We start from the raw sequence: 26,538 nt of genomic DNA, 5'->3' as shown, positions 1-26,538 counted from the left end.
CCTCACACGGACGGCAGCTCCTCGAAGACCCCCGGCTGGAGCCTGGGGATGCTCCCTGACACCTTGCTTGCGGAGAGGAGACAAAACCCTGCCCAATTTCTAACCAAAAAAAAATCCCCAGAAAAAAATCTCTTCTCAGTTGGGACATAGTGTGACGCGGGGTGAGGGTGGGACTGTGGTGAGTGTTTTGTGAGGACCATTGTGGTGATTTGTTTGTGGTGATTTGTCAGCTTTTGGGGGGAAACATATTTCTGTGGGAAACTGGGTTATTGCTCCCCCTCCCCCCAACTTCTTGTGCAAGTCTGTGGAAATATGGCGACACTCCTGTGGAAAACGGTGGGGTGAGAGGCAAAGTGTGTGCTGAGACGGTGCCTTCGTTCGACGGGGGAAACTGTGCGCTGGTGATTCAGGGCAGTTTTCTGGCCAGGTGTGGGAGGAGGGGATTCAGTCCCGTTGAGTGGCAATTTGGGGATTTGTTTCTGTGAAAAGTGGAGACTTTGTGGGCTCCTGAAGGAACTTGGTGTGGAAACGTGGGTGGGGATAGGTGCTGGTTGTGGGCAGGGCGTGAGTTGCACGGAGCAGGGTGGGTGGTGGGCGCTGGGGGTGAAGGAGGGAAGTGTGGAAAGGCGGGGGGGGGGGGCAGACCGCTGAGGTGTTCGCTGGGTCAAGGGGGGGAGGGGCAGGACGGTAGCTTTGGCGGGCGAAGGCGCAGGGAAGGGGGCGGGGCCAAGCTGGGCGGGAAGCGCGGTGGTGACGACCCCAGCCGCCCTCGGGGACAGCCCGGTCCTTTCCTCAGCCCGCTCCCGCGTTCCCCGTCGCGTCAATCCCGGAGCGGGCTGAAGGGAAGGGGTCCAGCTCGGGGTCGTCTAGTCCACCTCCTGCTCTCTTGACACGAACCATCCCGCCCGCACGAGGGCTCGCCTCGCCAGCTCCGCCACGAGCGCCGCGCCCTGCCCTGCCCCCCCGCCGTCAGGCCCCACCGCCCCGCGGCAGGGACGCGGCACCGCGCGGGTGTCCTGTGGGAAACTGGATCATAGCTCCCCCCTCTCCCCAAATTGTTGTTCAAGGCTGTGGAAATATGGCGACACTTCTGTGGAAAACGGTGGGGTGAGACGCAAAGTGTGTGGTGAGCCCGCACGCCCGAGGGGCGCGGGACGTGGCGGCGGGCTGGGCGGCTTGCGCCGATTGGCGCAGGCATTTCCCTCCCCGCCAATCAGGAGACGGCAGGAGGAAGAGTTGAGCGCCCTGCCTTGGAGACAAGGTGACAAAGTGGCGCTGAGGGGGACTGGCCCCGCCGAGCTTTCCTATTGGTCCCCCCTCGGGGGCGGGGCCTCCAGCAGGGATAAAAGGCCGCGTGCCGAGCACGCCGCCGGTCTCGGCGACGGACGACGGCGGGGGGGCAGAGAAGAGCTGGTAGAGCAAGCCAGCGGGGGGGGAGCGGTAACCCCGGAAGCGCCCTGAAGAGGCGGGAGCGGCGGATCCCTGCCCTAGCAGGGAAGACGGGCTGAGAAGAGCTGGTAGAGCTGGCCAGCGGGGGGGAGCGGTAACCCCAGAAGCGCCCTGAAGAGGCGGCGGTGCCTGCGCCGCCGCGGCACGAGCGGTAACCTCGGAAGCGCCCGGACGGGGTGAGGCGGAGCTTCCTGCAGCTTCTGTGGGCGGGGGGTGAGGGGGGGCAGCACATGGGCTGCTGTTGGGGACCTACGGCCCCTCTGCAGGCCTGGGGGCGTGTCAGGCTGTGGGGAGTGACGTCCCGAGCCACGTGGGTGCTGCGCGGCTCGTAGTGCCTGTCAAGCACCGGTGACCCGGGGCGCGGGCAGCGGCCGGGCTTGCACGTCTCCGTGCCGTGCCTGAAGGCGCCATTCGGGGGGCGGCGGGCGAGGTCCCGGGGCCTCGGCCGCAGTGCTTCCCTTAAGGCGTCCTTCGGGGGGCGGAGCCTCAGGTCCGTAGCCATTTCCGGTGCGCCCGTACGGTGTCATTTGGGGGGCGGCGGGCAGGGCGGGTTTGTCTCTGCCCGCGGTCCCGTCTTAAGGCATCGTTCGGGTGAGCAGCGGGGAGGGCCGGAGGGCCCCCGCGGCCCTCCCTCAAGGTGTCATTTGGGGGGGCAGCGGCAAGGTCCGTAGGCCCCCGCTGTGCTCCCTTAAGGTGCCATTTGGGTCGGCGGCGGGGAAGGTCCGAGCCTCTGGAGTGTCTTCCTTAAGGCGCCTTTCGGGCGGGGCAGCGGGCAAGGTCCGGAGGGCTCTGCCCGCGGCCCCTCCTTAAGGCGGCTTTTGGGGCTGCAGCAGGCAAGGGCCGGGAGGTCTCCGCTGCCTGCTCTTGGGGTCATCTTGCCGAGCTGCGGTGTGGTGCTGCCCTGCTCGCAAAAGGGTCAAGCACTGACAGCCTGTCACCCCCCCAGCCCGGGCTAGGTGTGGTGCTGCCTAGCTCTATGGGCGGTCAAGCACTGACGGTCACTTGAGGGGGCTTGTGCCCTCGCAAGGCCGTCGGGGAGCAGGGCACATTGGTTGCTGCCAAAACAGAGGAGCAGAGAAGACAACAGAAAAGCAGGCATGAGCTGCCTGGTATTTTAATGGACTAATAAAATTGCTGTGCCAGCCACCGCCTTGGTGCCTGGTGCCTTTCACCTCCAAGTTCATCCCTCCCCGCTGCGCTGTTTCTCCTTTCCTCTCCTGTCGTTTTGCCTCCAAGTTTTCCCCATCTGCCGCTCCACTTTCATTTCGGCAGCGGTTCCCTTGAAACCATTGCATGCTGAGTGCCTCTGAGCAGGTCACCCAGGAGGCTGAATCCCTTGCTGTAAAGGGATTAGTGGCAGACATCGCTTGACTTGGCTCTCTGGGAGTCAAGTGTTGGAGACTGGACTGGCCACCTGAGGCTGCAGCCCCGAATCCTGCAAAGCAGGTCCCCTTTGGGGGTCCGTGCACATCACCCCCGGAAGGACAAGCAGACGAGATGGCAGATGAGAAGGAGCGAGCTGACTAGGAGGGAAGAAAATGAGGCCAGCATATCGAGGCAAAGGTAAGACAATTTCAACACAAAATGTCTGCTCCTTGGGCTCCAGCACTAAGTGGTACACCCTGGGATTTGTGAGCCTTGGGGACTTGGGATGGTGGGATTTCCTGGGCCCCTGCTCTGGGAGCAAGCTCCAGGTTTCTTGCCTTTATGATTACTCATCGGAGGCGATTTGGCAAAGTTGGCCAGAGGGATTGCCCCGGGAGGCAGGGAAAGGTGCAGGTTTCCGCAGCATGCTGGGGGGAAGGAGAAGTTCAAGCTGCAGGACGCCTCCTCCGGCTCTCTTCACTTACAGCCGCTCTCGCTCTCTCTCCTTGCAGGCTTCGCAGCAACAGGAAGGAGAAGCGCACGGGCAAGCAGCGGGGGAGAGGCGAGGCAGGAGAAAAGCCATCCAAAGAAACGGGGTGAGAAGGAAAGGGACTCCGGACAGAGCCACCTCCCTGCTTTTGGGTCTCGATCATGTCTTAGCCACATTTTGGCTCGACTGCGTGAGCCTTTGGGTGAGCTCCCTGTCGCTCAGAAAGGGGGCTCTGCCCTTGAAGCTGTTGCACTGCAGCAGTGGGGTGGAAGGTGGACAGCCCTGTAAGCAAGGTGCGTGTCGCCATTCCCTCGTTTGTACAGGGCCGTGGATCTGGTTGGTGGGCCTGTGCAGCACGGCTGCCCTGTAATCGGGGCCCAGCCCGGCTGCCAAAATTGACTGCCAATGGCGCAGCCTCCCGTAAGCGGGGAGCGTGCCGCCTCCTAACACGTGAGGACAGGCGATACCTACGTGTGTAGCGCTGGACATCCTGTAATTGGGAGTCCGAGTCCACTGCTATTGCCAGCCGGTCGGAGGCGTGCCTCTGTCAGCAGGGTGGGCGCAGCCTCCTGCCGCTGGCCGGAGAGAGACAGAGCGGCCTGCCGCGTTGTGCAGCAGCACGGCCTAGCAGACGGGAGCCGAGTCTCGCTGGTGACAGCAAACTCTTTACAGCCTGGAGCCTGATGACCCTCCTGTGGCTGGGTTGGAGCCTGTGGCCTCCTCTCCGATCCCTGTGTCCAGGCATCTGTCCCTCATCCTGCATCAGTGCCTGGTACACCACGTCTGGACCCCGGGGCCACCCTGTACTGAGGGTGCAGGTCCTGTGCATCCTGTAGGAGGGCTAGGTTGTGCACAGCAGTGGACCACCCTGTAAGCAGGGTGCAGGTCTCAGTGTGCCTTTGGTGAGAGATCTTTCCTTTGGCTAACTGGGCCCTCCCTGTAAGCAGGGCTCTGGGCCTTTCCCTTTTCCCTTTTGCCCCTTGTGGCCAGCCTGGCTGGTGAGACGGACCGTACCCCGTAAGGAGGGCGCGAGTCCCACGTCTCTTGGTGGAGCGCTAGGTTGTGCAGAGCTGCGGACCCCCCTCTAAGCAGGGCGCAGGTCTCAATGTGCCTCGGGACAGCTCTGTCCTTCGGCTGGCTGTGGGCCCTCCCTGTAAGCAGGGCTGTGGGCCTTCCCCTTTTGCCCCTTGTGGGCAGCCTGGCTAGCCAGACGGGCCGTGCCCTGTAAGGAGGGTGCGAGTCCCACGTCCCTGGGTGGAGGGCTAGGTTGTGCAGAGCTGCGGACCCCCCTGTAAGCAGGGTGCAGGTCTCAATGTGTCTCTGGGGATAGCTCTGTCCTTTGGCTGTGGGCCCTCCCTGTAAGCAGGGCTCTGGGCCTTTCCCTTTGGCCCCTTGTGGGCAGCCTGGCTAGCCAGACGGGCCGTGCCCCGTGACGAGGGTGCTGGTCTCGGCCGTCTTGTCCCCTGGGAGCGGAGGAGGATTGTGCAGCGTAAGGCTCGAGGAGAAGCGGTTTGCGGCATGGAGCTCCTTTCTGGCCTGGGAACACTTTTTCCCCTGGCTGAGTGTGGCGAGCGAGGGAGAGGAGCGCCTGGGAATGAAAGCGTTTGTTATTTTCTTTTTGTTGTTAAAACCGCTGCAGCGTATTTTATTTCCTTCCCAGTGCTGGAAAGGGGCAAGATGCGACCTCATAGCCTTCTCCTCCCCCCTCCTAACCTAGGGGGTTAAGCACCGGCGTAGATTTCCATGACTTCTGGCTTCGGGGGGCATTAGGCCACCCCCCCCAGGAATTTTGGGCACGTGACCTCCCTGTCTCTCAGGGTACGGGTCTTAGGCCCCCTCTTGGGTGGCCAGCATAGACCTTTGGCCACTTGGTAGCTCACATGAAGAGTTCCTGCCATCCTTCCTGGGGGCAGGCTGTGTATTCCCTGCCCGAGTCCCTGGAGACGAGGTGCCCTGGCACTTGGCCAGCCGTTCTCCTTGCCCCCGCCCCCGGCCTGCAGCCTGTAACCAGGGTCCAGGTCTCCTTGGTTTTCTGGATCCGGTTCCAGTGGGTGAGGTTGGCCAGAGACGACACCCACGGGCTACAGGGAAGGTTGCAGTGCGTTGGCACCCCGAGGCTTCGTGACCTCCCTGTAACTCAGGTCCCGGTCTCTGCTCCTCTGTTCTGCTGCTCTTGCCACTATTGAGAGGGCCTCTCCCCGCACCCTGTAAACAGGGCTGCGCCCCCACCTGCTCCAACCCTGGGGGAGGAGACTTCGTTTAGTCCTTTGGGCTCTGTGGCTTTGGTGACACGAGGCTGAAGTTGCGGTCCTTATGTCCTCTGGGCACGGGGGAATTTTGACGCCTGATTGAGACCGCCTGAGGTACCTGCCAGCTGGCATTCAGGTCTTTGCAGGTTTTCTCTGGGCTTCATGCCCCAGCTGCCAGCTGTGTGCAGGGAGCACCGGCCCGTAAGCGGGGTTTTTGGTGTTTGTGGTCACCGTTCATGGTGCCGCCCTAGCAGCTCTGTCCAGAGTCCTGGCCCATCGCACTCGGCTTCCGGCTTGCCCAGATGTCTGTCTCCGAGCCCGCGGATGTCTGCCTCCCCCATCTCCACGGACAAAGGACAGTGGCCACAGGTCCAGGTAAGGGTAAAAGAGGGAGAGAAGTTGGGGTCTGCAGACGCATCTTCCACCATGCTCACTGACATCCCATTTGTCTCGTTCCTTCTGCCCCTAGAGGGAGGAGCGGAGAAGATGTCAAACAAATAGGAGTTAACTGATAACCAGGGCAGAAAACCATGCCGGGCAACCCAGAGGCAAAGGTAAGAGAGTTTCAGTGAAGACAGGGGGTAGTCGTCATTTAGTTAACCGGAGGTATGTCAGAACCCTCCTGTTTTTAAAGGACATCATGCTCGAGTGTATAATGAGCACTGGGAGCTACAGTCTTCTAGCAGGGTGTGCCATTCATTGCCAGCTGACTCCGCTTCTGTTTTGTGAACTGTTGCAGGTCCCTGAAGGGCAGCTGGAGAAGAAGGAACGGAAGCAGCGGAAGAAAGCTCGGGAACAAGAAGCGTGGGTTGGGGTGGGCAGGAGGGTGGGCAATGTTTAATGTCTGCTTAGATAAGTACAGATGGAGACTGTTGAGTGCATCTCTACGCTTTCCAGCACCCATTAGGAGCCAGCAGCCGCACACTTCAAGTTGCACCACGTACACGGTCTTGGGTTGGCCCCATTTGTGTGTGAGGAGGTTGAGGCATTGTGCTAGTTGTGCATATTGATATGGAGCAGGCGAGGGTTTTGCAGGTGGTTTGGCTTGGCCAGTTGAGCAGTGGATCAGAATAGATGTGGTTGAAGGCAGCGTGTAGGTTTTCCTCGGTCGGATTGTGGAGCGGTTCTCGGTGTCAGTGTAGAAATGCAGGTTTGTGCTCGGTTCGGTTTGTGGCTCGGTTGTGGCTTGCTTAGGCTGGAGCTTGTGGGGCCAATTTTGAGGCTGTTTGTGGTGCAGTTGGTTTGTGCCTGTAAGTTAACACTCCATGGGTGTTTGAAAGTGTTTAGACTCCAGCTCCATGGGGATGAAGAGCTCATCTTCTGTCCAAACGATCCTCAAGGTAGTTGTTGTGGTCAGTGTCAAACCAGTAGGAGCAACTGGGCCTAAGCTGTGCACAGTCAACAATAAATGGTCTAAAAAACATTCCACCTTGTGGCCAGTGCTCTTCTACACGGAGAAGATTTGGTCGTTTTCCTCTCCTACTGGGATCTGGCTGAAGGAATAAACTTTTTCATTCTGTCTACCAGTCTGATGTGTGTTCTTACTTGTTGAATGCAACTATGTCCCACTGGGTTTACAAATGGTAAAAGACCGTAATGTGGTTCCCAGTCATTGATTTACACCTGTAAATGCACTGTAGTAAAATCGGTCCTGATTTATATAAAAGATTAAAAAATAAGGTACAGTAAAGGTGTGGTGCAAGTTACTATTTCTGATGGCACGGTGTGGGGGCTTTTTCTCTAGCAGGCTGGGCCGTGGCAGGGGGCTGATGCACTTGTCGCCTCGCAAGAAGAAGGACTGTGGATCCCTAGTGGCCTCAAGATTTTCAGGAATCCCTTAAGTCCAGCTATGGTCCCCCTCGGCTGTTTAATGTGGTGGCCGCAGGCTTTCAGCCATCTCTACCCAAGTCATCCCTGATGGGCTGCTGAGTTTGGGGGAAGCCAAACCCATTTCATACAGTTTTTTAAATTCCTTGTTAGTTGAAAAAAGAAATTCTATTTTGAAATGTATTAGTATTTCCCTAATACTTAAAGTATCAAGTCAGTGGCAGTCAGCACATTTCCCAGGCCCTTTTGCTGGAGGGAGAGCACGGATAGTGTAACACCTGTGCACCTGACTAAGTAGGGGCTTGTGATTCCTAAAGTGTACAAGATATAAATCTCTTCCTGTAGCACCTAGCATTTGAGCATCTTAAGCTCAAGCCCAAAGACAAGATGCCTCCTCTGGGCCAGGGGGCTGGGACCGCCGCAGGGGCAGGCTCAGATGGCAGAGAAGAGCGGCGGAGGGACGAGCCCCAGGCCTGGCTGTGGTGGGGCGGGCCGCGAGGGGCTGCAAGGTGGGTGTGCAGGCTTCTGTCCAGGCTGGCTGGGCAGCGTTTGGGATCTTTGGTGTAAAAGAGTATAATTTTGAGAGCAGGGGGTTGAAGTCACGGAGTTATTCATTGTGTCACTTACTTCCAAAAACTGAAATGGTACAGAGATGCATGCAGTAAGGCTGTGTGTGTCCCGACCTGGAGCTAGTGTAACACGCACCCTAATTAACACAGCGACGCTATTACTACCTCTCTGTCTGTCTCTCTCCGTGGCGACAGTGATGTAGGTGTTCATCTCTCACCCTTGCACACCACCGCACCCGAGTGTGTGTCACAGGTGTCTCGTGCGTCCCCACTTGGTGTGGAGACAGGCGGCTCGTTGCTGCCCTCCGGTGGTGCGCTCCGAGCGCTGCAGCCCGAGGAGCGGGCCCGCCGCGGCGGGAAGCGACCGCGCCGCTCGGTGCTGCCCCCCTGTGGCCACCTCGGGCTATTGACGCAGCCCGGGCAGGCGGGCCACAAAGCCCTGCTCAGAGCCGCCCCCTGTGGCCGCGCCGAGCATTGCTTTATATAGCTGCCTTTCTATCCATCTCCAGCTCTGCATATCTCAAACTTCTTATATCTAGACGTCTCTATACCTATCACACTGAATACCTGCAGCTCTAAATATCTCCAGCTTTAAATATCTGCCTTCCTATAGATCTCCAGTTCTCCATATCTCCACCTTCATATATCTACCACTCTGAATATCTCCAGCTCTGAACATCTCCAGCTTTCTATATCTCCCTTTCTGTAGATCTCCAGTTCTGCATATCTCCACCTGCATATACCTACAGCTCCCTATATCTCCAGCTCTGAGTATCTCCAGCTCCAATCATCTCCAGCTTTAAATATCTGCCTTTCTATAGATCTCCAGTTCTGCATATCTCAAACTTCATATATCGAGACATCTCTGTACCTACCACTCTGAATCTCTGCAGCTTTAAATATCTCCAGCTTCAAATATCTGCCTTTCTATCGGTCTCCAGTTCTGCATATCTCCAGCTGTATATATTGGCAGTTTTGTATATCTACCGCTCTGAACATCTCCAGCTCTAAATATCTCCAGCCTTAAATACCTGCCTTTCTATAGATCTCCTGTTCTGCATATCACCACCTGCATATATCTACAGCTCTCTATATCTAGGGCTCTGAATATCTCCAGCTACAAATATCTCCAGCTTTAAATATCTGCCTTTCTATAGATCTTCTCTTCTGCATATCTCCACCTGCATATATCTACAGCTCTGTATATCTACCGCTCTAAGCATCTCCAGCTCTATAAACCTCCAGCATTACGTATCTGCCTTTCTATAGATCTCCATTTCTGCATATCTCCACCTGCATATATCTACACCTCTGTATATCTACCACTCTGAACATCTCCAGCTCTAGAAATCTCCAGCATTAAATATCTGCCTTTCTACAGATCACCAGTTTTCCATATCTCCACCTGCATATATCTACACCTCTGTATATCTACCACTCTGAACATCTCCAGCCCTAAGTATCTCCTGCTTTAAATATCTGCCTTACTATAGATCTCGTGTTCTGCATATCTCCACTTTCATATATCTACAGCTCTCTATATCTACCACTCTGAGCATCTCCAGCTCTTAATATCTCCAGCCTTAAATACTTGCCTGTCTATAGCTCTCCAGTTCTCCATATCTCTGCCTGCATATATCTAGAGCTCTCTATATGTACTGCTCTGAATATCTCCAGCTACAAGTATTTCCAGCTTTAAATATCTGCCTTTCTATAGATCACCAGTCCTGCACATCTCCACCTTCATATATCTACCACTCTGAATATCTCCAGCTCTGAATATCTCCAGCCTTAAATATCTGCCTTTCTAAAGTTCTCCAGTTCTGCATATCTCCACCTTCATATTTCTACAGCTCTGCATATCTACCACTCTGAATATCTCCAGGTCTTAAGATCTCCAGCTTTATATATCTCCCTTTCTGTAGATCTCCAGTTCTGCATATCTCCACCTGCATATATCTACAGCTCTCTATATCTACAGCTCTGAGTATCTCCAGCTCCAATCATCTCCAGCTTTAAATATCTGCCTTTCTATAGATTTCCAGTTCTGCATATCTCCACCTGCATATATCTAGACATCTCTGTACCTACCACTCTGAATCTCTGCAGCTCTATAATATCTCCAGCTTCAAATATCTCCCTTTCTATCGGTCTCCAGTTCTGCATATCCCCACCTGCATATATCTACAGCTCTCCATATCTACCGCTCTGAATATTGCCAGCTCTAAATCTCTCCAGCTTCAAATATCGGCCTTTCTATCGGTCTCCACTTCTGCATATCTCCACCTGCATATATCTTCAGCTCTCTATATCTCCAGCTCTGAATATCTCAAGCTCTGAATATCTCCAGCTCTGAATATCTGCCTTTCTATACATCTCCATTTCTGCATATCGCCACCTGCATATATCTTCAGCTCTCTATATCTCCAGCTCTGAATATCTCAAGCTCTGAATATCTCCAGCTCTGAATATCTGCCTTTCCATACATCTCCATTTCTGCATATCGCCACCTGCATATATCTACAGCTCTGTATATCTACCACTCTAAACATCTCCAGCTCTAAATATCTCCAGCTTTAAATGTCTGCCTTGCTAGGGATCTCCAGTTCTGCTTATCTCCACCTGCATATATCTAAAGCTCTCTATATCTACCACTCTGAGCATCTGCAGCTCAGAAAACCTCCAGCATTACATATCTCCCTTTCTATAGATCTCCAGTTCTGCATATCTCCACCTGCATATATCTACAGCTCTCTATATCTACTGCTCTCAATATCTCCAGCTACAAATATCTCCAGCTTTAAATAAGTGCCTTGCTATAGATCTCCAGTTCTGCATATCTCCACCTTCATGTATCCACAGCTCTGTATATCTACCGCTCCGAATATCTGCAGCTCTAAATATCTCTAGCGTTCAATATCTGCCTTTCTAGCGATCTTCAGAGCTGCATATCTCCACCTTCATATATCTACAGCTCTGTATATCTACCACTCTGAATATCTCCAGCTACAAATATCTCCAGCTTTGAATATCTGCCTTTCTCTAGACCTGCAGTTCTGCATATCTCCACCTGCATATATCTACAGCTCTCTATATCTACCGCTCTGAATATCTCCAGCTACAAATATCTCCAGTTTTATATATCTGCCTTTCTATTAATCTCCACTTCTGCATATCTCAGCGTTCATACATCTTCAGCTCTGAATATCTCCAGCTCTGAATATCTCCAGCTCTGAATATCTGCCTTTCTATACATCTCCAGTTCTGCATCTCTCCACCTGCATATATCTACAGCTCTCTATATCTACCACTCTGAACATCTGCAGCTCTACATATCTCCAGCGTTAAATATCTGCCTTTCTATCGATCTCCAGTGCTGCATATCTCCAACTGCATATATCTACAGCTCTCTATATCTACCACTCTGAATATCGCCAGCTCTAAATATCTCCAGCATTAAATATCTGCCTTTTTATAGATCTTGTGTTCTGCATATCTCCACCTTCATATATCTACAGCTCTCTATATCTATCACTCTGAGCATCTCCAGCTATAAATATCTCCAGCCTTAAATACTTGCCTTTCTATAGATCTCCAGTTCTCCATATCTCTGCCTGCATATATCTACAGCTCTCTATATGTACTGCTCTGAATATCTCCAGCTACAAGTATCTCCAGCTTTAAATATCTGCCTTTGCTAGAGGTCTCCAGTTCTTCATATCTCCACCTTCATATATCTACCACTCTGAATATCTCCAGCTCTGATTATCTCCAGCTTTATATATCTCCCTTTCTATAGATCTCCAGTTCTGCATATCTCCACCTGTATATATCTACAGCTCTCTATATCTACCACTCTGAATATATCCAGGTCTGAATATCTCCAGATTTAAATATCTGCCTTTCTAAAGTTCTCTAGTTCTGCATATCTCCACCTTCATATTTCTACAGCTCTGCATATCTACCACTCTGAATATCTCCAGGTCTTAATATCTCCAACTTTATATATCTCCCTTTCTGTAGATCTCCATTCTGCATATCTCCACCTGCATATATCTACAGCTCTCTGTATCTCCAGCTCTGAGTATCTCCAGCTCTAAATATCTCCAGCTTTAAATATCTGCGTTTCCATAGATCTCCACTTCTGCATATCTCAAACTTCATACATCTAGACATCTCTGTACCTACCACTCTGAATCTCTGCAGCTCTAAATATCTCCAGCTTCAAATATCTGCCTTTCTATCTGTCTCCAGTGCTGCATATCTCCACCTGCATATATCTACAGCGCTCTATATCTCCAGTTCTGAATATCTCCAGCTCTGAATATCTCCAGCTTTAAATATGTGCCTTTCTATAGATCTCCAGTTCTCCATGTCTCCACCTTTATATATCTACAGCTCTCTATATCTACCGCTCTGAGTATCTCCAGCTCTAAATATTTCCAGCTTTATAAATCTCACTTTATATAGATGTCCAGTTCTGCATATCTCCACCTTCATATATCAACCGCTCTGTATATGTACCACTCTGAACATCTCCACCTCTAAATATCTCCAGCCTTAAATACCTGCCTTTCCAAAGATCTGCATTTCTGCATATCTCCACCTGTATATATCTACAGCTCTGTATATCTACTGCTCTGAATATCTTGAGCTCTAAAAATCCCCTGCATTAAATATCTGCCCTTCTATTAATCTCCAGTTCTGCATATGTCCACCTGCATATATCTACAGCTCTCTATATCTACTGCTCTCAATATCTCCAGCTACAAATAGCTCCAGCTTTAAATATGTGCCTTTCTATAGATGTCCAGTTCTGCATATCTCCACCTGCATATATCTACAGCTCTCTATATCTACCACTCTAAACATCTCCAGCTCACTATATCTCCAGCTTTAAATATCTGCCTTTCTATAGATGTCCAGTTTTGCATATCTCCACCTTCTTATATATACAGCTGTCTATATCTACCGCTCTGAGTATCTCCAGCTCTAAACATCTCTAGCTTTAAATTTTTTCCTTTCTCTAGATCTCCATTTCTGCATATCTCCACCTGCATATATCTACAGCTCTGTATATCTAACACTCTGAACCTCTCCAGCTTTAAATATGTCGTACTTTATATATCTCCCTTTCTATAATTCTACAGTTCTGCATATCTCAACTTTCATATGTCTAAACTACTCTATAGCTACCACTCTGAATATCTGCAGCTCTACATATCTCCAGCTTTAAATATCTGCCTTTCTATCGATCTCCAGTGCTGCATATCTCCACCTGCATCTATCTACAGCTCTCTATATCTACCGCTCTGAATATCTGCAGCTCTAAATATCTGCAGCATTATATATCTGCCTTTCTATAGATCTCCGGTTCTCCATATCTCTACCTGCATATATCTACAGCTCTCTGTATCTACCACTATGAGCATCTTCAGCTCTAAAAACCTCCAGCATTACATATCTGCCTTTCTATAGCTCTCCAGTTCTGCATACCTCCACCTGCATATATTTACACGTCTGTATATCTCCCGCTCTGAATATCTGCAGCTCTAAATATCTCTAGCGTTAAATATCTGCCTTTCTATTGATCTCCAGTGCTGCATATCTCCACCTGCATATATCTACAGCTCTCTATATCTACCGCTCTGAATATCTGCAGCTCTAAATATCTCCAACATTAAATATCTGCCTTGCTATATATCTCCAGTTCTGCATATCTCCACCTTCATATATCTACAGCTCTCTATATCTACTACTCTGAATATCTCCAGCTCTGAACATCTCCACCTTTATATATCTGCCTTTCTATAGATCTCCAGTTCTGCATAACTCCACCTCCATATATCTACAGCTCTCTATATCTACCGCTCTGAATATTTCCATCTCTAAATATCTCCAGCTTTAAATATCTCCAGCTTTAAATCTCTGCCTTTCTATAGATTTCCAGTTCTGCATATCTCCACCTCCATATATCTACAGCTCTCTGTATCTACCGCTCTGAATATCTCCAGCTCTAGACATCTCCAGCTTTAAATATCTGCCTTTCTATAGATATCCGGTACTCCATATCTCCACCTCCATATATCTACAGCTCTCTATATCTACCGCTCTGAATATCTGCAGCCCTAAATATCTCTAGCGTTAAATATCTGCCTTTCTATTGATCTCCAGTGCTGTATATCTCCACCTGCATATATCTACAGCTCTGTATATCTACCGCTTTGAATATCTCCAGCTCTGAACATCTCCACCTTCCTATATCTACAGCTCTCTATATCTCCGCTCTGAATATCTCCAGCTCTAAATATCTCCAGCATTAAATATCTGCCTTGCTACAGATCTCCAGTTCTGCATATGTCCATCTGCATATATCTTCAAGTCTCTATATCTACCACTCTGAATCTCTGCACCTCTAACTATCTCCAGCTTTGAATATCTGCCTTTCTATAGATCTCCAGTTCTGCATATATCCAGCTGTTTATATCTGCAGCGCTCTATGTCTACCCCTCTGAACATCTGCAGATCTAAATATCTCCAGCTTCATATATCTACCGCTTTGAATACCTCCAGGTCTGAGTATCTCCAGCCTTAAATACCTGCATTGTGATAGATCTCCACTTCTGCATATCTCCACCTGCATATATCTAGAGCTCTCTATATCTACCACTCCGAACATCTCCATCTCTTAATATCTCCAGCTTCATATATCTTCCGCTCTCAATACCTCCAGGTTTGAAGATCTCCAGCCTTAAATACCTGTCTTTCTATAGATCTCCAGTTGTGCATATCTCCACCTGCATATATCTAGCGCTCTCTAGATCTACCGCTCTGAGTATCTCCAGCTCTAAACATCTCCAGCTTTAAATATCTGCCTTTCTATAGATCTCCAGTTCTACCTCTCTCCACCTCCATATATCTACAGCTCTCTATATCTACCGCTTTGAGTATCTCCAGCTCTAGACATCTCCAGCTTTAAATATCTGCCTTTCTATAGATCTCTAGTACTGCATATCTCCACCTGCATATATCTACAGCTCTCTATATCTACCACTCTGAACATCTCCAGCTCTCGATATCTCCAGCCTTAAATATCTGCCCTTCTCTAGATCACCAGGGCTCCTTATCTCCACCTGCATATATCTACAGCTCTCTAAACATATTGCTCTGAATATCTGCAGCTCTAAATATCTGCAGCGTTAAATACCTGCCTTTCTATAGATGTCCAGTGCTGCATATCTCCACCTTCATATATCTACAGCTCTGTATATCTACCACTCTGAAAATCCCCAGCTCTAAAAGCCTCCAGCATTACATATCTGCCTTTCTATAGATCTCCAGTTCTGCATATCTCCACCTGAATATATCTACAGCTCTCTATATCTACTGCTCTCAATATCTCCAGCTACAAATATCTCCAGCTTTAAATATGTGCCTTTTTATAGATGCCCAGTTCTGCATATCTCCAGCTTCATATATCTACAGCTCTGTATATCTACCACTCTGAATATCTCCAGCTCTGAACATCTCCACCTTTATATATCTACAGCTGTCTATATCTACCGCTCTGAGTATCTCCAGCTCTAAACATCTCTAGCTTTAAATTTTTGCCTTTCTCTAGATCTCCATTTCTGCATATCTCCACCTGCATATATCTACAGCTCTGTATATCCAGCACTCTGAACCTCTCCAGCTCTAAATATGTCGAGCTTTATATATCTCCCTTTCTATAATTCTACAGTTCTGCATATCTCAACCTTCATATGTCTAAACTACTCTATAGCTACCACTCTGAATATCTGCAGCTCTGCATATCTCCAGCTTTAAATATCTGCCTTTCTATCGATCTCCAGTGCTGCATATCTCCACCTGTATATATCTACAGCTCTCTATATCTCCCGCTCTGAATATTTCCAGCTCTAAATATTTCCAGCTTTAAATGTCTCCAGCTTTAAATCTCTGCCTTTCTATAGATCTCCAGTTCTGCATATCTCCACCTGCATATATCTAGAGCTCTCTATATCTACTGCTCTCAATAACTCCTGCTACAAATATCTCCAGCTTTAAATATGTACCTTTGTATAGATCTCCAGTTCTGCATATCTCCACCTGCATATATCTACAGCTCTCTATATCTACCGCTCTGATTATCTCCAGCTTTAAACATCTCCAGCTTTAAATCACTGCCTTTCTATAGATCTCTGGTTCTCCATATCTCTCCCTGCGTATATCTACAGCTCTCTGTATCTACTGCTCTCAATATCTCCAGCTACAAATATCTCCAGCTTTAAATATCTGCCTCTCTATAGATCTCCAGTTCTGCATATCTCCACCTCCATATATCTACAGCTCTCTATATCTCCCGCTCTGAATATCTCCAGCTCTAGACATCACCAGCTTTATATTTCTCCCTTTCTATAGATGTCCAGTTTTGCACATCTCCAACTTTATATATCTACAGCTCTATATATCTACCACTCTGAAAATCCCCCGCTCTAAAAACCTCCAGCATTACATATCTGCCTTTCTATAGATCTCCAGTTCTGCATATGTCCACCTGCATATATCTACAGCTCTCTATATCTACCGCTCTGAATATTTCCAGCTCTAAATATCTCCAGCTTTAAATGTCTCCAGCTTTAAATCTCTGCCTTTCTATAGATCTCCAGTTCTCCATATTTCCACCTGCATATATCTACAGCTGTCTATATCTACCGCTCTGAATATCTGCCGCCCTAAATATCTCTAGCGTTAAATATCTTCCTTTCTATCGATCTCCAGTGCTGCATATCTCTACCTGCATATATCTACAGCTCTCTGTATCTACCGCTCTGAACATCTCCAGATCTAAACATCTCCAGCTTTATATATTCCGTATGTATATATGTCCAGCTCTGAATATCTCTGGCTTGATATGTCTCACTTTGTATGTAGCGGGCCTAGGATGTGTACGGTGGAAGAAGAAACCGTCTAAGGCACTTTACCTCGTGGCCACTGCTTTTCTCCGCGGAGAAGATTTGGCCTTGGGCCTTTGCTGTTGCGAGCTGGCGGAAGGGGGAAGTTTTCATTCGGTCTGCCAAAGCCATCCGTGTTCTTACACTTGTGAATACACTCTATTTTTTTTTTTCAAGAAATAAACTAGAAGGTCCATTGAAGATGTGATGCTTTGTATAATTGGGTGATCTTCAGCTGTTCTTTGTGTAAAAGTTATAATGGTCCCAAGAAAAATAAACTGCTTGTTTCAGACCTGCTTCTCTGAGTGCCTGTAGTGCGAGTCTGGCTCTTTGTAAAGGCAGGAAGGGGCAGAGCCCGCGGGCGGGGCAGGGAGCGCATTCAGGGGCAGGGAGCGCGGCGCGGCCGGCATCGGAGGCCCGTGTTCCCTTAGGGCGCCCGGAGGCGACAGGCGATTGGGTGGAATGGCCGCTTGGGCGGGGTCAGGGCCCCCCCCGCCCTTCCTCGCTCTGATTGGCTTGTGGCGGGGCAGGCGGGACCAGGAGCCCGGCCTCCTTGTTCACATTCTGATTGGCTGCGGGGAATGGTGGGTGGGAGCGCAAGCTTCTGTTCGCCCATTGGTCCGGCTGCGATCCGCAGCGGCCCCGCGCCGCTGGTTGTCGGCCCGCTGAGCCCGGAGCCGCCCTCCCGCTGCCGTGCAGGAAACCAGTCGGGCTCTCCTCGGAGGTGGGTGGTGAAGCGCCAAGCTGTTTGTCTGTCCCGGGGCCCCTTTCCTCCCCGCCCGCCGCCCGGGGGGCCTCCCTGTCTCCTGCTTGGGCTTGTGCGTGCTTTTAAACCCCGCCTGCTCCGCGCGGGGAGGGCGGCACGAGCCGGCTTTGTTCCGCGTCTCTGTCTCCGGGCTCCAAGCCCCGCTCCAGCCCCAGGCCCAGGCCCAGGCCCAGGCTCAGCCCCAGCCCCAGCCCCTGCTGCGGGGCCCCCCGCGTCTCCCGGCCGCAATGCCCGGCGCGGCCACAGGAGGGCGGCGGTGAGCCCGGCTTGCGCTCCGGCCTGAGGGCGAAGGCGAAGGCGGCTCAGTGCTTCCCTCCGGTGGTGCGGCCCAGCACTGCAGCCCGAGGAGCGGCGCCGCGGCGGGGGGCGCAGGCGCGGCTCGGTGCTGCCCCCCTGTGGTGGCGGCGCCGCATTGCCGCAGCGGGGGCCACGGAAGCCCAGGCCCTGCTCCGTGCCGCCCTGCTGTGGCGGCGCCGGGCATTGCGGCGGGGAGACCCCCTCTTTTGGGGTGCTGCCATGGTCTTTCAACCGCTCGGTAGCTCTCGAGCAGGCTTCCTGCCCTCCTTCTCGGGGGCGGGCTAGATATTCCCTACCCGAGTCCCTGGAGACGAGCGCCCTGCCCTTGGCCAGACGTTCCCGGCCTGCAGCCTGGAAGCAGGATCCAGGTCCCCTTGATTCTCTTCTATACCGACATGCAGATGGGCTGCGTGCGTGCGTGCGTGTGTGTGTGCAATACACACCATCATTAACACAATGATCTCTCTTTCGCTATCCTTGGCGCTACTAACAGAGGTGTTCAACTCTCGCCTTTGCGTATCACCGCATAGCAGTGTGTGCAGGTCGTCCGTAGAGAATAGGTATGGCGCGCTTCCATGGTCCGGCTCAGTGCTGCCCCCCCGTGGCACGATCCGAGCAGTGCAGCGCCGCAGGGCGGAGACGAAGCCGCTGCTCGGTGCCGCGTATTCAAGGAATCGCCTCAGTGCTGCCCTCCTGTGGCTCGCGCTGCGCCTTGCAGCCAGGAGAGAAGGGCGGAGAAGGGAAAGGGTCGGGGCGCCGGCGCGTTTCTAACGGGGCTTCGTGGCCTGGGGCTCCCGGCACGTAACAAAAGGAGCCTCGTGCCGCGCTCCGGAGCTGCTTACTGAGCACGTCAGCCGGGAAATTCAGCCGGGGAAATTAAACAGGCGCGCTGCTGCCGTGCCGTGCCGTGCCGTGCCGCACTGCGGGCATTGGAGCCGAGCGCCGCGGGCGAGAGACAGCAAGCAGGTCGGTGCCGCGGGCTGTGGTCCTACAGCACATTGCAGCCGGGAGACAAGGCCGCAGAGAGAGGAGGAAACACGGCCTCGCTCGCTCGGGACTTGACTGGAGCAAGGACCGCGGCTGGGGCGCACACACGACTCAGGGACCTTCATTCCGGGCCGGGATCGCAGGCCCGCGTTTTCATTGGTCGCCTTGAGGCAGGAGGCGATTGGGTGGAGTGGGCGCAAGGGCGGGGTCAGGGCGGCTCCGCCCTTGTTCACTGTGATTGGCTTTGGCGGGAGGAGGTGGGCCCAAAAGAACGCCCTCCCCCTCTCGCATTCTGATTGGCTGCTGGGAATGGCGGGCGCGGTGCACGCTCCTCGATTCCGATTGGTCCGACTCCGATCCTCCGCAGCCCCGATCAGCTGCTTGTGTCTCCGCTGTCGGGCTCTCCTCGGAGGAGGGTGGGGAAGCGCCAAACTGTTTGTCTGTCACGGGAGACTCCCTGTGTCCTGCATGCGCTTGTGTGGGCCTTTGAACCCCGCCTGCTCCGCGCGGGGACGGCGGGACGGCGGCACGGCGCCGGCTTTGTTCCGCGTCTCTGTCTCCGGGCTCCAAGCCCCAGTCCAGCCCCAGCCCTAGGCGGGCAGCGCGGCGCCGGCTGCGGGGCCCCCCGCGTCTCCCGGCCGCAATGCCCGGCGCGGCCACAGGAGGCAGGCGCTGAGCCCGGCTTGCGCTCCGGCCTGAGGGGGAAGGCGAAGCCGGCCCAGTGCTGCCCTCCGGTGGTGCGGCCCAGCACTGCAGCCCGAGGACCGGCGCCGCGGCGGGGGGCGCAGGCGCGGCTCGGTGCTGCCCCCCTGTGGTGGCGGCGCCGCATTGCCGCAGCGGGGGCCACGGAAGCCCAGGCCCTGCTCCGTGCCGCCCTCCTGTGGCGGCGCCGGGCATTGCGGCGGGGGGACCGCTCCGTTTGGGCGGCGGCCGCGCTCTTTCGCTCCGGGCTTTGGTTTGCTTTTGGAAAACTGCTCACGGCCTGCGGGGAGAGAGGACCGTTTTGAAAACATGGGCGCTGTGTGAAGAAAACCGGTGATTCGGTGAGCGCCCGTGTGCATCCGTGTGTGGAAATAGGCAGCTACTTTCGTGTCTGGAAGTTGGTGTGGGAATTGGAGGGTGATTTAGGCACCTTTTAATGCCACTCGTGTGTTGTGGAAAATTGTGCGGGGATTGGGTAAATGCCGGGACATCTGGTTCTGGTGGGTGAGGGAAATGGTGTGGGCATTTGGAAACCTTTCTGGAGGGCACGTGGTGGCTTTTGTGTGGAAAAGTGCTCTTTTTCTCTGGTGATTGCAGCCCCCTCATGGGAACGTGCTGGGCCAGCCCCTGGCCGTCATGGTGTCCGCTCACGTGAAAGCGTCCGGCCGGCGCGGGGCTGCCCTTTCTCGCAGGCCCCCCCGCGTGCCCCGGCCCTCGGAGCCAGCGTGTCGGCGAGGAGCCGCAGCGGGACAGAAGCGGGACTTGGGGCAGAAGGGCCCCCGGGACCTCTCGTGGCTGCGAGGGTCGCTCCGGGCACTCAGGCGCCTCTGCAGGGCCTGCACCCGTCCCCGTGCCACGGCCAAGGCACCACGGGCGACACGTGAGTCCGTCTTTCTGCTTTGACACGCTCGGTGCACACTCAGCTTCCGCCTGGATGCACATGGCCACGTCCCCCGCTCCAGCGATAACACATCCAGTCATGGCAGCTGTAACTCTCTATATCTCCATCTCCATGTATAGCTAGCTTTCTATGTCTCGAGTGCTATATGTCTCCAGCTTGCTATCTCTCTAGCTGGAAACTTGTCTGCCTTGAAATATCTCCATATCCATATATCTCCATCTCTCTCTCTCTCTACAGCTGTACATCTATCTAATTCTAAATATCTGTGGCTCCTTGTATATGTGGGCCCATCTACGTGCAGCTCTGTATACCTCCAGCTCTGTATACCTCCAGCTCTCATCATCTCTACCTCGAGAGATCTCCAGATCTCTATATCTCCATCTTCATATATCTACAGCCCTCTTTACCTACCCCTCTGTATATCTCCAGCTCTGAATATCTCCAGCTTTATATATCTCTCTTTCCATATATCTCCTCCTTCATATATCTACAGCTCTCTATATCTACCGCTCTGAATATTTCCAGCTCTGAATATCTGCAGCTTTATATATCTCCCTTTCTATATATCTCCAGCTCTGCATATTCCAGCTTCATATATCTACCGCTCTGAATACCTCCAGGTCTGAATATCTCCAGCTTTAAATATGTGCTTTGCTACAGACCTCCAGTTCTGCATATCTCAACCTTCATATATCTACAGCTCTCTATATCTACCACTCTGAATATCTCCAGCTCTGAACATCTCCACCCTTTAATACCTGCCTTTCTATAGATCTCCAGTTCTGCATATCTCCACCTGCATATATCTACAGCTCTCTATATCTACGGCTCTGAATATATGCAGCTCTAAATATCTCTAGCATTAAATATCTGCCTTTCTATCGATCTCCAGTGCTGCATATCTCCACCTTTATATATCTACAGCTCTCTATATCTACCACTCTGAGCATCTCCAGCTCTTAATATCTCCAGCTTTAAATATCTGCCTTCCTATAGATCTCCAGTTCTGCATGTCTTCACTTCATATATTTACACCTCTGCATATCTACCACTCCGAACATCTCCAGCTCTTAATATCTGCAGCTTTATATATCTGCCTTTCTAGCGATCTCCAGTGCTGCATATCTCCACCTGCATATATCTCCAGCTCTGAATATCTCCAGCTCTGAATATCTCCAGCTCTGAATATCTGCCTTTCTATACATCTCCAATTCTGCATGTCTCTACCTGCATATATCTACAGCTCTCTGTATCTACCGCTCTGAGTATCTCCAGCTCTAAGTATCTCCAGCATTAAATATCTGCCATTCTATCGATCTCCAGTTCTGCATATCTCTACCTGCATATATCTACAGCTCTCTGTATCTACCGCTCTGAGTATCTCCAGCTCTAAACATCTCCACTTCGAATATCTGCCTTTCTATAGATCTCCAGTTCTGCATATCTCCACCTCCATATATCTACAGCTCTGTGTATCTACCACTCTGAACATCTCCAGCTCTAAACATCTCCCGCTTTATACATCTCCCTTTCTATAGATGTCCAGTTTTGCATATCTCCACCTTTATATATCTAAAGCTCTCTATATCTACCGCTCTGAATATCTGCAGCTCTAAACATCTACAGCGTTAAATATCTGCCTTTCTATCTATCTCCAGTTCTGCATATCACTCTGAACATCCCCAGCTCTAAAAACCTCCAGCATTAAATATCTGCCTTTCTATAGATCTCTCGTTCTGCATATCTCCACCTGCATATATCTACAGCGCTCTGTATCTTCTGCTGTCAATATCTCCAGCTACAAATATCTCCAGCTTTAAATATGTGCCTTTCTATAGATCTCCAGTTCTGCATATCTCCACGTTCATATATCTACAGCTCTCTATATCTACCACTCTGAACATCTAGAGCTCTCAATATCTCCAGCTTTATATATCTGCCTTTCTATAGATCTCCAGTTCTGCACATCTCTATCTTCATATATCTACAGCTCTCCGTATCTACCACTCTGAATCTCTCCAGCTCTAATTATCTCTAGCTTTGAATATCTGCCTTTCTATAGATCTGCAGTTCTCCATATCTCTACCTGCATATATTTACAGCTCTCTGTATCTACTGCTCTCAATATCTCCAGCTACAAATATCTCCAGCTTTAAATATCTGCCTTTCTATAGATCTCCAGTTCTGCATATCTCCACCTCCATATATCTACAGCTCTCTATATCTCCCGCTCTGAATATCTCCAGCTCTAAACATCACCAGCTTTATATTTCTCCCTTTCTATAGATGTCCAGTTTTGCATATCTCCACCTTCATATATCGACAGCTCTGTATATCTAGCACTCTGAAAATCCCCAGCTCTAAAAACCTCCAGCATTACATATCTGCCTTTCTATAGATCTCCAGTTCTGCATATGTCCACCTGCATATATCTACAGCTCTCTATATCTACCGGTCTGAATATTTCCAGCTCTAAATGTCTCCAGCTTTAAATCTCTGCCTTTCTATAGATCTCCAGTTCTGCATATCTCCACCTGCATATATCTACAGCTCTCTATATCTACTGCTCTCAATAACTCCAGCTACAAATATCCCCAGCTTTAAATATTTACCTTTCTATAGATCTCCAGTTCTGCATATCTCCACCTGCATATATCTACAGCTCTCTATATCTACCGCTCTGATTATCTCCAGCTCTAAACATCTCCAGCTTTAAATATCTGCCTTTCTATAGATCTCCGGTTCTCCATATCTCTCCCTGCATATATCTACAGCTCTCTGTATCTACTGCTCTCAATATCTCCAGCTACAAGTATCTCCAGCTTTAAATATCTGCCTTTCTATAGATCTCCAGTTCTCCATATTTCCACCTGCATATATCTACAGCTGCCTATATCTACCGCTCTGAACATCTGCCGCCCTAAATATCTCTAGCGTTAAATATCTGCCTTTCTATCTATCTCCAGTGCTGCATATCTCTACCTGCATATATCTACAGCTCTCTGTACCTACCGCTCTGAACATCTCCAGCTCTGAACATCTCCAGCTTTATATATCTCCGTATGTATATATGTCCAGCTCTGAATATCTCTAGCTTGATATGTCTCACTTTGTATGTAGCGGGCCTAGGATGTGTACAGTGGAAGAAGAAACCGTCTAAGGCACTTTACCTCGTGGCCACTGCTTTTCTCCGCGGAGAAGATTTGGCCTTGGGCCTTTGCTGTTGCGAGCTGGCGGAAGGGGGAAGTTTTCATTCGGTCTGCCAAAGCCATCCGTGTTCTTACACTTGTGAATACACTCTATTTTTTTTTTTTCAAGAAATAAACTAGAAGGTCCATTGAAGATGTGATGCTTTGTATAATTGGGTGAGCTTCAGCTGTTCTTTGTGTAAAAGTTAAAATGGTCCCAAGAAAAATAAACTGCTTGTTGCAGACCTGCTTCTCTGAGTGCCTGTAGTGCGAGTCTGGCTCTTTGTAAGGGCAGGAAGGGGCAGAGCCCGCGGGCGGGGCAGGGAGCGCATTCAGGGGCAGGGAGCGCGGCGCGGCCGGCATCGGAGGCCCGTGTTCCCATAGGGCGCCCGGAGGCGACAGGCGATTGGGTGGAATGGCCGCTTGGGCGGGGTCAGGGCCCCCCCCGCCCTTCCTCGCTCTGATTGGCTTGTGGCGGGGCAGGCGGGACCAGGAGCCCGGCCTCCTTGTTCACATTCTGATTGGCTGCGGGGAATGGTGGGTGGGAGCGCAAGCTTCTGTTCGCCCATTGGTCCGGCTGCGATCCGCAGCGGCCCCGCGCCGCTGGTTGTCGGCCCGCTGAGCCCGGAGCCGCCCTCCCGCTGCCGTGCAGGAAACCAGTCGGGCTCTCCTCGGAGGTGGGTGGTGAAGCGCCAAGCTGTTTGTCTGTCCCGGGGCCCCTTTCCTCCCCGCCCGCCGCCCGGGGGGCCTCCCTGTCTCCTGCTTGGGCTTGTGCGTGCTTTTAAACCCCGCCTGCTCCGCGCGGGGAGGGCGGCATGAGCCGGCTTTGTTCCGCGTCTCTGTCTCCGGGCTCCAAGCCCCGCTCCAGCCCCAGGCCCAGGCCCAGGCCCAGGCCCAGCCCCAGCCCCAGCCCCTGCTGCGGGGCCCCCCGCGTCTCCCCGCCGCAATGCCCGGCGCGGCCACAGGAGGGCGGCGCTGAGCCCGGCTTGCGCTCCGGCCTGAGGGGGAAGGCGAAGGCGAAGGCGGCTCAGTGCTGCCCTCCGGTGGTGCGGCCCAGCACTGCAGCCCGAGGAGCGGCGCCGCGGCGGGGGGCGCAGGCGCGGCTCCGTGCCGCCCTGCTGTGGCGGCGCCGGGCATTGCGGCGGGGAGACCCCCTCTTTTGGGGTGCTGCCATGGTCTTTCAACCGCTCGGTAGCTCTCGAGCAGGCTTCCTGCCCTCCTTCTCGGGGGCGGGCTAGATATTCCCTACCCGAGTCCCTGGAGACGAGCGCCCTGCCCTTGGCCAGACGTTCCCGGCCTGCAGCCTGGAAGCAGGATCCAGGTCCCCTTGATTCTCTTCTATACCGACATGCAGATGGGCTGCGTGCGTGCGTGCCTGCGTGTGTGTGCAATAGACACCATCATTAACACAGTGATCTCTCTTTCGCTATCCTTGGCGCTACTAACAGAGGTGTTCAACTCTCGCCTTTGCGTATCACCGCATAGCAGTGTGTGCAGGTCGTCCGTAGAGAATAGGTATGGCGCGCTTCCATGGTCCGGCTCAGTGCTGCCCCCCCGTGGCACGATCCGAGCAGTGCAGCGCCGCAGGGCGGAGACGAAGCCGCTGCTCGGTGCCGCGTATTCAAGGAATCGCCTCAGTGCTGCCCTCCTGTGGCTCGCGCTGCGCCTTGCAGCCAGGAGAGAAGGGCGGAGAAGGGAAAGGGTCGGGGCGCCGGCGCGTTTCTAACGGGGCTTCGTGGCCTGGGGCTCCCGGCACGTAACAAAAGGAGCCTCGTGCCGCGCTCCGGAGCTGCTTACTGAGCACGTCAGCGGGGAAATTCAGGCGGAGAAATTAAACAGGCGCGGTGCTGCCGTGCCGTGCCGTGCCGTGCCGCACTGCGGGCATTGGAGCCGAGCGCCGCGGGCGAGAGACAGCAAGCAGGTCGGTGCCGCGGGCTGTGGTCCTGCGGCACATTGCAGCCGGGAGACAAGGCCGCAGAGAGAGGAGGAAACACGGCCTCGCTCGCTCGGGACTTGACTGGAGCAAGGACCGCGGCTGGGGCGCACACACGACTCAGGGACCTTCATTCCGGGCCGGGATCGCAGGCCCGCGTTTTCATTGGTCGCCTTGAGGCAGGAGGCGATTGGGTGGAGTGGCCGCATGGGCGGGGTCAGGGCGGCTCCGCCCTTGTTCACTGTGGTTGGCTTGGGCGGGAAGAGGCGGGCCCAAAAGAACGCCCTCCCCCTCTCGCATTCTGATTGGCTGCTGGGAATGGCGGGCGCGGTGCACGCTGCTGGGTTCCGATTGGTCCGACTCCGATCCTCCGCAGCCCCGATCAGCTGCTTGTGTCTCCGCTGTCGGGCTCTCCTCGGAGGAGGGTGGGGAAGCGCCAAGCTGTTTGTCTGTCACGGGAGACTCCCTGTGTCCTGCATGCGCTTGTGTGGGCCTTTGAACCCCGCCTGCTCCGCGCGGGGACGGCGGCACGGCGCCGGCTTTGTTCCGCGTCTCTGTCTCCGGGCTCCAAGCCCCAGGCCCAGCCCCAGCCCCAGGCGGGCAGCGCGGCGCCGGCTGCGGGGCCCCCCGCGTCTCCCCGCCGCAATGCCCGGCGCGGCCACAGGAGGGCGGCGCTGAGCCCGGCTTGGGCTCCGCCTGAGGGGGAAGGCGAAGGCCGCTCAGTGCTGCCCTCCGGTGGTGCGGCCCAGCACTGCAGCCCGAGGACCGGCGCCGCGGCGGGGGGCGCAGGTGCGACTCGGTGCTGCCCCCCTGTGGTGGCGGCGCCGCATTGCCGCAGCGGGGGCCGCGGAAGCCCCAGGC

The 26,538-nt window shown here is 52.9% G+C and overlaps 2 long non-coding RNA genes across 2 annotated transcripts; both read left to right on the top strand.

Annotated features, from left to right (window-relative positions):
• Positions 1–1,640: 1,640 nt before the first annotated feature.
• LOC149856955 (uncharacterized) lies at positions 1,641–7,074 on the top strand. Its single transcript, XR_016444226.1, has 4 exons — positions 1,641–3,012; positions 3,327–5,928; positions 6,023–6,107; positions 6,293–7,074. It is a non-coding gene; the product is annotated as an uncharacterized LOC149856955 (long non-coding RNA).
• A 13,194-nt stretch (positions 7,075–20,268) lies between these two features.
• On the top strand, positions 20,269–23,995 carry LOC149856954 (uncharacterized). The gene is made up of 2 exons (XR_016444227.1): positions 20,269–20,535; positions 23,677–23,995. It is a non-coding gene; the product is annotated as an uncharacterized LOC149856954 (long non-coding RNA).
• Positions 23,996–26,538: the final 2,543 nt, after the last annotated feature.

This window comes from Crocodylus siamensis, chromosome 9 (assembly GCF_052110815.1).
Source record: "Crocodylus siamensis isolate JL-2025a chromosome 9, ASM5211081v1, whole genome shotgun sequence".
In the NCBI taxonomy this organism is placed as follows: domain Eukaryota; kingdom Metazoa; phylum Chordata; order Crocodylia; family Crocodylidae; genus Crocodylus; species Crocodylus siamensis.
This window is presented reverse-complemented; position numbering and strand designations above follow the sequence as displayed.